Here is a 15,066-nt window from a genome sequence, read left to right as displayed (position 1 = left end):
CCACATCAACCTTCACACCTTACACTTTGTACAATCTACTTTAAATGGACAAGCAATCAACAAATCGTACTAGATCAATATTTAGACAAGCAAACTCCAGAAGACTACTCTAAGTTCACCAGTGGTTATAGTAACTCAAACAGCAATGTGCATAAAATTGGACTCTGTGAGTTTCATGAGTTTGTTTTCTATTAAAAAACCACATACGATGATTGCAAAATGAAATGAAATTTGTTTGTTTTCCTCTTCTGTCTAGCATGGATACCAGCTGAGGGTTTGTTGGCTGTTTCTCACACAAATCCAATAGAACAATTGTCCTTTGGTTTTCATCTGCTCCAAAAAAAAAAAAAAAAAAAAAAAAAAAAAAAGGGCTGATTCTGCACAGGAATTGCGCATTAGTATTAGATATACTCAAATCTCAACATACATGTCCTTTCCTTTGTGGCAATACACATTTTCTGTTTTCGATGAATGAATGTAATAAAGAAGTGGTTAAACTCCAGCATCACAGCTAACTTTCCATTCCTACATATACTGCGTTGTGCTTCAAAATGGAAAAAGTTTTACAGACAGAATGCACTGATCCATGTCATGTAGAAGCAATGTCAGTGGATGGAGATTCCTTGTTGGGAATCCTTTGGTCAGGAGGCAACAGCAAATTACTAGGGACAGGGCCCTTTTCTGAATGCATCATTTTATCTTTCGTACTCATTAATCTACATTTGTAGGGAGCACTTGTTCATAAATATCTGTTAAACGATTAGCTAGGAAGACAATGAAAGTGAAGAACAGAATAGCAAAAATAAATGCCCTTAAGTTATGCTTTCCATTAGCATTTTTGAAAGAAAAAATAAGACATATGAGCCCAATTATCTTTTGCCAACTAAATGACAACATGAAAACTCAGAAAAAAATATTGGGTGCTTATAGTTTGCAAAACTCTGTCCTTGGCTACATGAGACACAGAGAAAGAAGAAAGTCAAGTCTAGAAGAAAAGGTTAGAATTTGATTATATATTTTCTTGTCCTCCAACTGTTTCTAATGTCAATACTCTGTCATATGCATGTCCTGTCACTTTAAAAAGACTGCAAATTCAACTTTAGAGTAGACCTTGAGTGAATTGCTAAAAATTTAATCACAAAAAGTAGTATACATTGTTTTAATGAACACTGTGGAGGCTTTTAAAAACACACCCCAAATGAATAAAGTAAACAAAATATCTTATTTAGTTTTTACTTAATTGGATTTAAAAATTCTATCAGTAAGAACTCATATTTTTAACAAGTCAATGATATGCAATGTAAAATATAATGCTAATAATCTTCTCCCCCTCCTCATCTCCATGAATTCAGTGTGTAACCTTCTAGAATCTTCTAGGGCAGCTCTGTCCGAGAAATTTCTATGGCAGTGGAAACGTTCTGTTCCTGCCACTCAGTAAGGTATCATTAATCATATGTGATTATCAAGCACTGAAAACGTAGCTAAATGAGACTGGGGAGTTATATTTTCTATTGTATTTAGCTTTACAAAATAATTTATTTTTTATTTTTAAACTGTAAATTTACAAATTATAGTTGTATATATATATTTATAGGGTAAAAAGTGAAGTTATAATTTATAAATATTTATTCAATTTTAGTTAATGTAAATTTAATTATCCACGTGTGTCTTGTAGCTACCATGTTAGACAACACTGGAGCTAGAGTTTGTAAAAATATTTAAAGGTTTCTTGTCATTTTATGAAAAATGAAGCTCATTACACAAATTGCTCTGTAACCTAATTTTGTTTTACTTAAAATATGTCATAAACATTCATCCAAAAATTCACTATATCTAACTTATTCTTTTTAAATAGATGTATAACTTTTAAATCCACAATTTATTCAGCAATTCTTTTGATTAAAATGTTTTCTTTGATTATTGCTGTTGTTTTGCCCATTCAAAATGTTTTAAGAAACCAGTATTGTACCTATAATGGTAGAAAATCTTATTTTTGTGCGTATGATTATATAAACATATCTTGTCAAAGGAAAGTGCAGTTTTAATTCCAATAGCTATCACTACATTTCTAACAAAATCTTTCTAAACATATTGCAATAATGCACATTCCCATGAGTAATGAATTTGCAGTTTGTGATTTCCTCACACTCTTGCCAGAGCTAGATAATATTAGGCTATTTATTTTTTGCCAATCTGAGGTCAAAAAATGTATCTCAATTAAGTTTTAATTTGCATTTCACTAACCACTAATAAGAATAAATATGTTTTAATGTTTATGCAGTGAGCTGAATCCGGCCACTGCACTCCAGCCTGGGCGACAGAGCGAGACTCCGTCTCAAAAAAAAAAAAAAAAAAAAAATATATATATATATATATATATATATATATATATATGTTGACTATTTCTCAATTCAAAATAATTCTCTTCTGATTCTCTCTTAAAAGTAGAAGCCAGAGATCCTAAAGTAATTGTATCATAAATAGTTTTTAAAGACAAGAATCACCTGAAAATAGTTAAGAAATCTAAATTTCAGTTCTATAATTACTATTACTGAATAATATGGTTTGCTATAGAACTAAGTTGCATCCAAAAGTAAAGAATACGTATTAAAAATAAAAATAAAAATTCAAGGGCAGTATTTCTCAACGTGTGGTCTGAGGATCACCTGCATCAAATCAATCAGGATGCTTAGAAGCTGACTTCCTGGTACCCATTCGAGGCTCGTTAAAGAATCATTTCTCGCCTGGTACCCTGGGATCTGAATTTTAAAAATTTCTTTCTGTCATTTTATGCCTGGGATCTGAATTTTAACAACCTTTTTATATTATTTTATGCACTAGGTTTTAAAATATATAGTTTGAGAGACGAAGACAATGCGATAGTATTTTTATTTTTGCTTAAATCTAAGCGATTTTGCATAATTGGGACAAAAAGTAATCTAACAAGAAAGCTGTAATCATGGAAACAAGTTTCAAAATACTATAAGAATAAAAAAGCTTTATGACACAAACACCAGTCTGTATTAATTAGTATTAAAGTGTTTGTAGGCATTTCATGGCTTCAATGGATGGTCAACCAAGTAAATATTAAAGAAAAGTTTTAAACAGACTTTAAATTTCATAACAAAACAACCACACAAAATATTTTCCTAATCGCTAATTTTAAATTATCATCAAAATGTATGCTATCCACGAAAAAAGCATGGTAAAAATTAAAGGATATTGTTTTAAATAATAAAGGGCTGAGGTTTGGATTTTGGGTTTTGCATTCACTTGGCTATCTGAGTCATGAGTCTTAATTTCAATTATCTAACTTCAGTTAAACACTGTGTGACAGGGGAATCATAATACCTGTTTCACAGAGTTATTTTTGAGAATTTAATCAATTATAACCTATGAAAAGCACTTTGTTTACTGTGACTTATTGATTATTAGGAACACTTTTAAATAGGACTTTTATACTTTGTTCCTTTGTTACTGCAATGAAAATTTTGACTGTCTCTCCATTCCCATAGCTATTTTCCCCCTACCACTATTCCTATTACTTTATTATGCATCTTTAAGTGCCAAAGACTCTCCAAAAGGAGGTTGCACTAAAAATGACAATATATATGGGTATGGGACACATACTCATTTTAGAAATTGAAACTCTCATTCCAATAATTCCAATGATTTTATTGTGGCTCAAAGGATATCTGAGATTTGTGAGTGGTGTCACCTTAAGAATCTGAACACATCCTTACAAATGTTCCAAATGAAAGCAAATCATCATATACTAAAAAATAACATTTTATAGAAATAGCCAAAGGTCATGTGAAGCTAAGGCTGGTAAATAAGGTTTGTAATCAAGCTGAAAAATATGGCATCAGGTTAAACATGAAATGTGACTAAAGTATGGAACTGATTTTTTCCCACGTGGCAAAGCAGACTATAAAAGCACTTTCAAAAAAGGAATTATAAGATAGTTGACTGGAGCAAATCATACAATGTACAAATTGGTATCCTTATAAAGTAATGGTCATCTCTCTCAACTATGCTCTGAATGCTGTCAAGCAATTCTATCACAGGATTTTATTCTGTTCATACTCCCACATTAGTTTTTCACACCTTCTTTACTCTCTTCAACACATAATGCAGCCCCCACACCTTCTCATTCTCAGTAAATATTCTAACCTCTTCCTTCAAAGAAAATATGTTAAAAGATTGGAATTACCTTAACTTAACTTTCCATTGGCAAACATCCACAACTACTAGTATAATAATTGCTCTCCCTTCGCGCTTCCTCTCCCATTGCAGCTGTTCATGTGTCCTTCCTGCCCTTTAAGTCCCTGCCTTGCTCTCCTACTCAGGATCCTGCTCTCTGCCACCTTTCAGAAGTCTTAAACTTTGCATACTACTCCTCACTTGAATCTCTTCAACCTCTCCTGCTAGGCTGGATATTTCCTTTTCCTTAAGAGACAAAAGTCCCTTGACCTCACATTTCATTCCATTCATGATCCATCCTCCTTCCTTCTATACTCATAATTCTTTTAAACAATTATCCACTTTAATGCCTCCATGTTCTCATTTCTTATGCATTTTTAAATCCATTCTACTTTTGTCTGTATCACTTTACTGAAATGATCTTTGCTAAACTTACTGATAACTAGAACAGCCACATCATTGAAACACTTTCAGTAGGGCAGCAGGCTTCAATTAGGACAGTTTTGGGCACACTGGGACACAAGCTCTCGTATCTTAATGATTTACCTGTTGCTAAGTCTAATAATATTTTGTTTTCATCTTACTTAGCATCTCAGTTGCCACTGCCTTGTTTCTAAAATACATACCTATATCCTTAATCTTCTGAGAAACCCCTTCCACTTCTTTGTCCACTCTTTCTTTGTCTCTTAGTTCATTTCAGTCTCATTTACTTGATAGTTAGGTAGGCGAGTTCCACAAAGCTTAGTTTTAGATACAATTCATGTTCTAATCTATACTCTCTGCTTAAGTAACTTCAACGATTTCCATGACTTGGATTTTCATCTCTGTATCAATGGCTTTCAGAGTTAAATATTCAGCCTAGACAGACTTCTCTGAGCTTCACAGACACAGCGAATTCTCTAGACGACAATTCTAATTGGAAGTTTTACACATGTACTGAGACATGAGGGTGTGACAGCCAGACAAACTATTTGGCATCACTTCTAATTCATGCTTTTATAATACTTTTAATCATATTTTTCATAAGATGAAGAAATTATTTTTTGTATTATGATACAGAAAGTTATTTACTAAATTATTATATCTATATATTTTTAAAAAATTGACACAAACTCTTCCACATTTTTTCTCTTGTAGCTTTTCAAACATCTTTGTTAGAAACAATAAAAATATAAAGAAATTTAAATAAAACTATAAGAATAGTAATTAATAGAATAAGCAAAATATGTTATTACTTAAATATAAGTTAAATATAAATGTTATTATAGCCAAGCATAAGTAATTATTAATTCTTACTAGTAGACAGCATGATTCTGCAAATTTTTATCTCAGAATTTCAACCAACCGACTTTTGTAACACATCAACAGGAGGAGATTGAACCTTAAAGGGCATTTCTTAACCAGAGGGGTGGGTGCATGGGTGCTTGGTTTAGTATTGTTTGTTAACCTGTACACTTATATTTTTATACATTATATTTTATAACAGTACTACATTTGATAATAAAAATTTAAAGTATATATTTTTATGTAGACTGACTTTCCTTCTCCTGCAGCATGATTCTCTTTCTCTTATTTGGAGGGAGGATAGAATTGGAGATTAAGATCTTATTTCCCCATTTGGCTATCAATGAACACTTATGCATGGAATATCTTTGTTCTGATAAATGCAATTTTTAAATGTCTTTCTTCCTAGTTGATTGGGAGCTCTATGAATTCAGGGATTGTGTCTGGTCTTTTTTTTTTTTTTTTTTTTTTTTTTTTTTTTTTTTTTGGTGTATTCCCAGTGCTAGGACCATGCTGTGCTCAGCACAGTTGCCGTAAACTTGTCTGACGATATATGGAATTTAGCCATGAAAAAAGTATTGAATCAATGCATTCCTCAAACATTTTATTCCAACTGGATTCAAAACCTAGAATTACTTCCTGCTTTCTCTATGACTTTGAGTAAGTTACTCTCTGAGACTAGTTTTTCCTATTGTAATATCTTATAATAATAAGGTTGTCATGAGGATCAAATATATTAAGTAAAATACCAGGCATGGAACTTGCCATCTAGTAAGCCCCAATAGTTCCATATCAGAGTTCTCTTGCAGTCCTATAGAAATATCATAACACTTGTCTTTTAAAAAGTTGGCTTTTTCCTATTAAATGAGATCCTTAGGCATTCTCTCATAGTTGTAATTTCACTATAGAATTTAGCTATATGGGAAGACAAACTAGCACCTAATCCCAATTACTTCTAACCAAAAGTGGCAATACAATTTAAGGATAGTAAGAGGAAAGGCATCAATAAATGCACTGGCTATCGCATTCCCTACACAGAAGTTGGATTTGTTGTAGCAGTAGAGAAACACATCAAGGAACGGCCAGATTGCACCTTTTTCTATGTTTCGCACTGGGTTGCAATAAACTTTCCACATCCATGAGGTATTATAACAACATGTCAAGGCAGTTTTAGATTTAATGGTAGAATGCACATTCTAGTACAAGGGAGATAAACTTTAAGCTGGGCAGAATGAATGTCCTTTCTAGTTGAAAAGAAACAGGAGGCACCAAAACTTCAACTGTCATCAGAGCAAAGTAAAACAGTACCTGCATGTTTGGGGGATCCTTTGGCACTGTTCTGTAATGAGGAGGTGTAGGAGACTAATGCCAAACATATTGTTATAATTGTGTCCACCAAAGGAAAAATTTAGCATGGTGTTAGGTGTGTTCTTTTTTAAAGTAGCCCCACCCTCCCCTGCTTACTTTCTACAACTTCAAGATTAATTAGGATCTCCTAGACCTGCTTATTAAATGAAAAAAAAAAAAAAAAAAAAAACTCTATGAACAAAACAAACTTTTAAAATCTTTAATTGTCCAGCAACTAAAACTTCATGGTGGAGCTGTGCAATTTTTATGAGAGTGTGAAATATTTAGATAGTCATTTTGTGTTTGCCTACTGTTTCTTAGGATTCCACCCCTTACAAACAGTCCTTTCTCCAACCTCTACAAATTCTGGTTATACTTCAACTTAGAAAGCTGAAGCCCCAGTTTCCTTTTTTTCTCCCTTCCTTCTCTCCACTTCTCTCCTTTTTTTCCTTTCAACAAACATTTACTGAGCACTTACAATTGGACACTTTGTTAAGATTCAATAAATCATCTTGTATTCTTTATAATAGCCTTAGGAGATAAATCATATTATAATTTTTCTCCATTAAACAAAAAAATGCTAAGAGAAATTAAGATTTAGAGATGGCAAGAAGTTTGTTCAAGGTCACACAAGTAGGTAGTGGGGAAGTTGAGCTTCATCAAGTTAGCTACAGATTCTCTATTCTAACAAATTAAACAGTACTGTCCTTTAGTTGTATGCAAAGTGCATCAAAGCATAATAACAAGATAAATGTTTATATATATATATATGTAGAAGGTATGAGTCATTTCAGAAATCTCAGAAGCCTGCCTCAGACATTTTTGCCAAGCATGCATTTTCACAGCAAGTCAGAGACTGGTTAAGTATTTTAATATGAAAGGTAGGAACATTACCTTTCCAAAACGGTTCGCTGCAAGGAAGTTTGATTTTATGTAACATGCCTTCATTTTCTATGTTCGATTTGCAAAACGTCACTTACTCTCTGATGATTTTTTGAGGTCTAGGCAAGAAATGAAACGGTGAAGTATGCAGAGAGCTTAAACATGTAATTAAGAATATCTTCAAGAGGCTGAAAAGAAGTCGTTTTTGCTGTATGTTTACCAGTTGTATTGCAAGGGTAGATTTTGGTATTGCTTAGCAGAAGACTCTTTTTGTTTTGTCTACTTACGCCTATGTTGTCAATATTGTTTGAAAACGTTTGCCTTAGCACAGAAAAAAGGTCATACCTTGAAATTTTTATTAAACCAGCGTACCAGTAAAATTCAGATGTTAACACAGACTCTCCAGACATGAAATACACATAAGCATTTTTAAATTTCTTATCCATCCACTAATATCACAGATTATACAGGATGAACATATATAAGAAAATGTATATATCACCTTAGAAAAGGTTAGTAATTTTTGGACTGTTGACAAAATTATGCATGTCATAACTTGCGGTTACAATTTTAAGTGGTATTAAATACTATTTTGTAGAACTTAACCTACATTGCTCAGGAGAAGTGTAATCATTCTAACTCATCCCTGGCAAGAAGGTGTTAAAGGCATAGCTTTATTTCTTTATTAAGAATATGAGGTTGGTGTGACAGGCATTGTGGTTTTGCCATTACTTTAACCTCAAAAGCTGCACCAACCTAATACCATCTGTTGCACATTTCATAAGACTTTCTTTAGGCTTTGTCCTATATTAGAAGCAAGCTCCAGCAACTCCAGTTACATAAACGATGCCACAGTTATATAAGGTTCTTTATTTTTCAACGAAGCAGAACATCCTTATACTACAGATGAATTATCGTGGGAAATATAAGATTGCGTAGAAGATTAAAAACTAGAACTTCAAGAGGGATTACAAGAAAGTAAATAATTTAGAGTAATACATCTTTCTTCTTACTTTTGTAACTTTACACAGCGGTTGTTGCTTGAGTTTATACTGTGCATTATTAACACTAAAATGTATATACTTTAATATGGAATTAATGCCACAGATATGGGAACATATTCATCTATGTATATATATATGCATGTTGGTAGCTTGTTTCTTTTTTTTTTTTTTTGAGACGGAGTCTCGCTCTGTCGCCCAGGCTGGAGTGCAGTGGCGCGATCTCCACTCACTGCAAGCTCCGCCTCCCAGGTTCAAGCCATTCTCCTGCCTCAGCCTCCCGTGTAGCTGGGACTACAGGCGCCTGCCACCACGCCCGGCCAATTTTTGTATTTTTTTTAGTAGAGACCGGGTTTCACCGTGTTAGCCAGGATGGTCTTGATCTTCTGACCTCGTGATCCACCCGTCTCGGCCTCCCAAAGTGCTGGGATTACAGGCGTGAGCCACCGCGCCCAGCCCCAGTAGCTTGTTTCTTAATGAAGTACTAGTAGATATTTTTTGAATTTCATTTTTTGATTAGTCATCATTCAATTTGAAACCTTGACACATATATCTCTAGTCCATTGGCACATAAAATTATTGTTTGGTTCAAGTGACTCAGTAAATCAGGAATTTGTGTCATCAAAGGTATGTTAAACTTGCTATGGAAAAAAAGTAAGTCAATTCTCTATACTAGGAAACATTATCTGACATACGTACAGTATTGTAAAATGAGCAGGAGCAAGCACCACAGCTAGACATACATGGGTTCAACTTCCTCCTTGGCCAATTTTTAGCTGAATTACCTTGAACTTCAATTCCCTCATCTGAATTGGGATAATAATTTCTATCATATAGAAGTGATATGAAGATGCATGTGAGATGAAATGAAAATTAAAGCAGGTCCAGAGATAGTAACAGCCAAACATGATGATGATGATAAAGGCTATTATTATGAACTATGGGACAGATACTGCATCAACGGCTATACATACACATTTAAATCTCTCAACAACCCCATTAAGTGGCTTTTACTATCCCAAATTTACACAAGGTAAATAATATTCAAGGACATTTTTAAAAACTGGCCAAGATATCACCATTATTAGTTAACCGTATGGGATTACTGAGCCCATGCCTTTGTGATACCAAAACTTGAACTTCTTATTACCATACTTATATAAAACCTTAGGTGTAGTAGCTGGGATAGAATATATACTCAGCAAAAGTAGACTCTTTCTGTGTATGTGTATGTGTATGTGTATGTGTATGTGTATGTGTATGTGTATGTGTATGTGTGTGTGTATGTGTATGTATGCGTATGTGTATGTGCATGTATTTTACTAGAAAAAAAGAATTTTCTCTATTGGTTATCCCATGTGAACTAGATGTTAAATGTCTTTACATTGTCATGTGGCTCATACTAAAGTTACTGTTTCTTGTTTCTATTATCTTAAATTATTTTTCAAATATTTCTTCAAATATATATATTTTTAATTTTTGTAGATTCAGGGAATACATGTTCAGGTTAGTTGCATAGATATAATACATAATAGAGGCTGGGCATGGTGGCTCATGCCTGTAATCCCAGCACTTTGAGAGATTGAGGTGAGCAGATCACCTGATGTCAAGAGCTCGAGACTCTCCTGGCAAACATGGCAAAACCCCATCTCTACTAAAAACATAAAAATTAGGTGGGGGTGGTGGCACACACCTGTAGTCCCGGTTACTCAAGAGGCTGAGGCAGGAGAGGTGGAGGTTGTGGTGAGCTGAAATTGTGCCACTGCACTCCAGCCTGGGCAACAGAGCGAGACTCTGTCTCAAAACAAACAAACAAGAACGACCAAAAAAAAAAAACAAAACAAAACCATAATAGTGTTGTACCCAATAGGTAATTTTTCAACTCTAACTTGCCTTCTTCCCTCCCTGCTTTTGAAGTCCCCATGATTTGCTTCTGTATATTAGTGTGTACTCATTGTTTAGCTCTCACTAATAAGTGAGCACATGCAGTGTTTGATTTTCTGTTTCTGAGTTATGTTACTTGGATATGGTTTCCAACTCCATCCGTGTTGCTGCATAAGAGAGGATTTCATCCTTTTTTATGGTTGAGTAGTATTCCATTGTGTATCTATATAACATTTTCTTTATCCAATTATCTATTGATGGACACTTAGGTTTATATCATGACTTTGCTATTATGAATAGTGCTGTCATAAACATTAAGAGTGCCGGTGTCTTTTTGATATAATTATTTGTTTTCCTTTAGGTAGATACTCAGTAGCAGAATTACTGGGTCTAATGGTAGTTCTAATTTTAGTTCTTTAAGAAATCTCCATACTGTTTTCCATCTAGGTTGTACTAATTTATATTCCCACCAGCAGTGTAGAAGCATTCCCTTTACTCTACATCTTTGCCAACATCTGTTATTTGTTAACTTCTTAATAATATCCCATCTGACTGGTGTGAGATGGTATTTCAACGTGATTTTAATTTGCATTTCTCTGATGATTAGTAATGTTGAGCATTTTTTCATATGTTCATTGGCTACTTGAATATACTCTTTTGAGAAATGTCTGTATGTATTCTTTGCTTAATTTTTAATTATTATTATTTTTTTTCATGTTGAGTTGTTTGAGTTCCTTGTAGATTCTGTATATTAGACGTTCGCTGGATGAGTAGTTTGCAAATATTTTCTCCCATTCGGTAGACTGCTTGTTTCACTGTTGATTATTTCTTTTACTGTGCAGAAGCATTTTAGTTTAATTAAGTTCCATTTGTCTATTTTTGTTTGGTTGCGTTTGCTTTTGAGATCTTGGTCATAAATGCTTTTCCTAAGCCAATGTCCAGAAGAGTTGTCACTAGGTTTCCCTCTTTCTTCTTTTTACTAGGTTTTTATTGGGGATTTTGTAGTTTTAGATCTTATGTTTAAGTCTCAATCCATCTGAAGATAATTTTTGTATATGGTGAGAGATATGGGTTCAGCTTCATTTCTCTGCATATGGCTATCCAATTTTTCTAGCACCATTTATTGAATTGGGTGTCCTTTAACCATGGTATATTTGTGTCAATTTTGTTGCAGATCAATTAGCTGTTTGTGGCTTTATTTCTGGGTTCTCTATTCTCTTCCATTGATCTATGTGTCTATGTTTAAATCAGTACCATTTTAAACCACTACCTTGGTTACTCTAGTCTAACAGTATCATTTAAATCAGGTAAAGGGAGGCCTGCAGCTTTGTTCTTTTTGCTTAGTATTGCTTTGGCTATTCAGGCTCTACTTTGGTTCCACATGAATTTTAGGAAATATTTTTCTAATTTTGTTAAAAGTAACATTAATGATTTAGTAGGAATCGTGTTGAGTTTGTAGATTGCTTTGAGCCATATAGTCATTTTAAGGATACTAATTTTTCTAAACCACGAGTATGGGATATTTTTCTGTTTGTGTCATCTATGACTTACTTCATCAGTGTTCTGTAGTGTTCTGTATTTCTTGAAAAGACCTTTCATCTCCTTGGCTAAATGTATTCCTAGGTATTTTGTGTGTGTGCTGTTACAAACACACACAATGTAATGTAAATGGGATTGTGTCTGGATTTGTATCTCAGCTTGAACATTATTGGGGTATAAAAATGTCCTGATTTTTGTGTGTTAATCTTGTATCCTGAAACTTTACTGGAGTCAGTTAACAAATACAAGAGTCTTTTGAGTTTTTAAGTATAGGATCATGCCATCAGCAAACAGAGATACTTTGATTTCTCCTTTTCCTATTTGGGTGCTTTTTATTTCTTTCTCTTGTCTGATTGCTCTGGCAAGAACTTCTGGTACCATGCTGAATAAGAGTGGTGAGAGTGGACGTCCTTGTCTTGTTCCAGGTCTTAGGGAGAATGCATGCAACCTTTTCACTTTCAGTAAGATGTTGGCTATAGGTTTGCCACAGATGGCTCTGATTACTTTGAGGTATGTTCTGTTGATGCCTAGTTGGTTGCAGGTTTTTATCATAAAGGAAGTATTTTATTGAATGATTTCTCTGCCTCTACTAAGATGATCATGTTTTCTGTTTTTAATTCTGTTTATGTGGTGACTCACATTTATTGATTTTTGTATATTGAGCCACCTTTGCATCCCTATAATAATACTGACTTGATCATGATGTGTTATTTTATGTGCTGTTGGATTCAGTTTGCTAGTATTTTGTTAAGGATTTTTGTACCTATGCTCATCAGGGATATTGGGCTGTACTTTTTCTTTTTTGTTGTGTTCTTTCCTGATTTTGGTACCAGGGTGATAGTGGTTTTGTAGATGAGTTAGGGAGCAATTATTTCTCCTCAATTTTTTTGTTTTGTTTTTAGAATAGTTTTAGTAAGATTAATATCAGCTCATCTTTGTCTGTCTGGTAAAGTTTGTGAATCTCTCTGCTTCTGGACTTTTTGTTGTTGGAAGATTTTTTAAGATTACTGATTGTTTTTCTTTACATGTATTGGTTTGTTCTAGATTTTTATTTCTTCAGTTCAATCTTGAGAGGTTGTATGTTTCCAGAAAAGTATACATTTCCTGTCAGTTTTCTAGTTTGTGCATCTAGAGATGTCCATAGGAGTCTCTAATGATCTTTTGCATTTCTGTGTATCAGTTGTAATGTCACCTTTATCCTCCTGATTGTGCTTATATAAATCTTCTCCTTTACTTTTTAATCTAACCAGGCGTCTATAAATTTTGTTTAAATTTTCAAAGAACCAATTTTTTAATTTAATGATTCATTATATCCTTGTTTTCTCATTCCTTCTGCTAGATTTAGATTTTGTTTGCTCTTATTTCTCTAGTTCCCTGAGGTATGACATTAGATTGTAAATTTGAGATCTTTATATCTTTTTTGATGTAGGCATTCAATGCTATAACCTTTTCTCATAGCACTGCTTTTGCTGTATCCTATAGGTTTTGGTATGTTGTGTCTCTATTTTCACTCATGTCAGATTTATTTTTATTTCTACCTTAATGTCATCATTTACCCAAAGCTTATTCAAGAGCAAGTTGCTTAATTTCTATGTACATGTACACATAGATTTCTATGTATATATGTGTATATATATAGGTTTCTATGTGTACATGTATACATAGATTTAATTTTATTCTGCTGTCATCCAAGATATTCCACATAATTTTTATTTTTTGAATTTATTGAGGCTTGTATTAAGAAATTATGACTAAGTATATAGATTATTTTGGAGAATATTTCATGCATGGATAAGAAAAATGTATATTCTGATAAGAACAGATACTACACTTGATCTTAGCCAAAAGGTTGAGAAGTGATAGAAAAATGTATATTCTGTGGTTGCCGGGCACAATGTTCTGTAACTGTCTATTAGGTCCATTTGATCTAGAGTCCTGTTGAAGTCCAGAGTTTGTTGATTTTCTGCGTCAGTCATCTGTCTAGTGCTGCCACGGAGGTATTGAAGTCCCCTACTACTATTTTATTGCTCTCTGTCTCTTTTCTCAGGTCTGGTAGTGTTTGTTTCATAAATCTGAGTGCTCTGGTGGTTGGCACATACATGTTGAGAGTAATTATATTTTCTAGTTGAATTGAACCATTTATCATTATGTAACAACTTTGTCTTATTTCACTATTGATTATGTAAGGTCTGTTTTAACTGTTATAACTATAGCTACTCCTGCTTTTTTCTGTTTGTTTGTGTTCAGTTTACATGGTATATCTTTGTCCAACCCTTCATTTTGAGTTTATGGTCCTTCACTTATTTTGCAGGCTCCTTGTGGACAGCAAGCAGTTGAATCTTGTTTTTTAAATATGGTTGACCTATCTATATCTTTAAGTGGAAAACTTAAGTCATTTATGTTTAAGGTTCATATTGACATGTAAGGTTTTCTTCCTGTCATAATGTTGTCTTTGTAATCTCAATTGTATAATTCCTTTATAGGATCTGTGAGCTTTGTACTCACATGTGCTTTTATTATGGCAAATAACGTCCTTTCATTTCCATGTTTAGAGCTCTTTTGAGCATTTCTTGTAGGGATGGTCTAGTGGTGATGAATTTCCTTAACATTTGCTTGTCGGAGAAAGACTTTATTTCTCCTTCATTTATGAAGCTAAGTTTGGCACTATATACATTCTTGACTGGCATTTTTTTTTTCTTTGAGAAGGCTGAAAATAGGCCCTCAATCTCTTCTGCCTTATAAAGCTTCTGTGAGAAGTCCACTGTTAGTCTAATGAAATTTCCTTTATAGACTATTAGAGGCTCCCCTCTAGCTGCTTTTAGGATTTTTTTTTTCTTTCACCTTGACTTTGGATAGTCTGATGGCTATATGCCTTCATGAAGTTCTTCTTGCAGAGAATCTTCCGAGTGTTCTTTGAGCTTCTTGT

General features: G+C 33.6%; 1 pseudogene; it reads right to left on the bottom strand.

Moving 5' to 3' along the window:
- Window positions 1-13,899: 13,899 nt before the first annotated feature.
- LOC114671239 (U2 spliceosomal RNA) lies at window positions 13,900-14,001 on the bottom strand (annotated as a pseudogene).
- Window positions 14,002-15,066: the final 1,065 nt, after the last annotated feature.

The sequence above is a fragment of the Macaca mulatta genome, chromosome 11 (assembly GCF_049350105.2).
Source record: "Macaca mulatta isolate MMU2019108-1 chromosome 11, T2T-MMU8v2.0, whole genome shotgun sequence".
In the NCBI taxonomy this organism is placed as follows: domain Eukaryota; kingdom Metazoa; phylum Chordata; class Mammalia; order Primates; family Cercopithecidae; genus Macaca; species Macaca mulatta.
The sequence above is the reverse complement of the archived record's forward strand: the minus strand, read 5'-3'. Positions and strand labels throughout refer to the sequence as shown.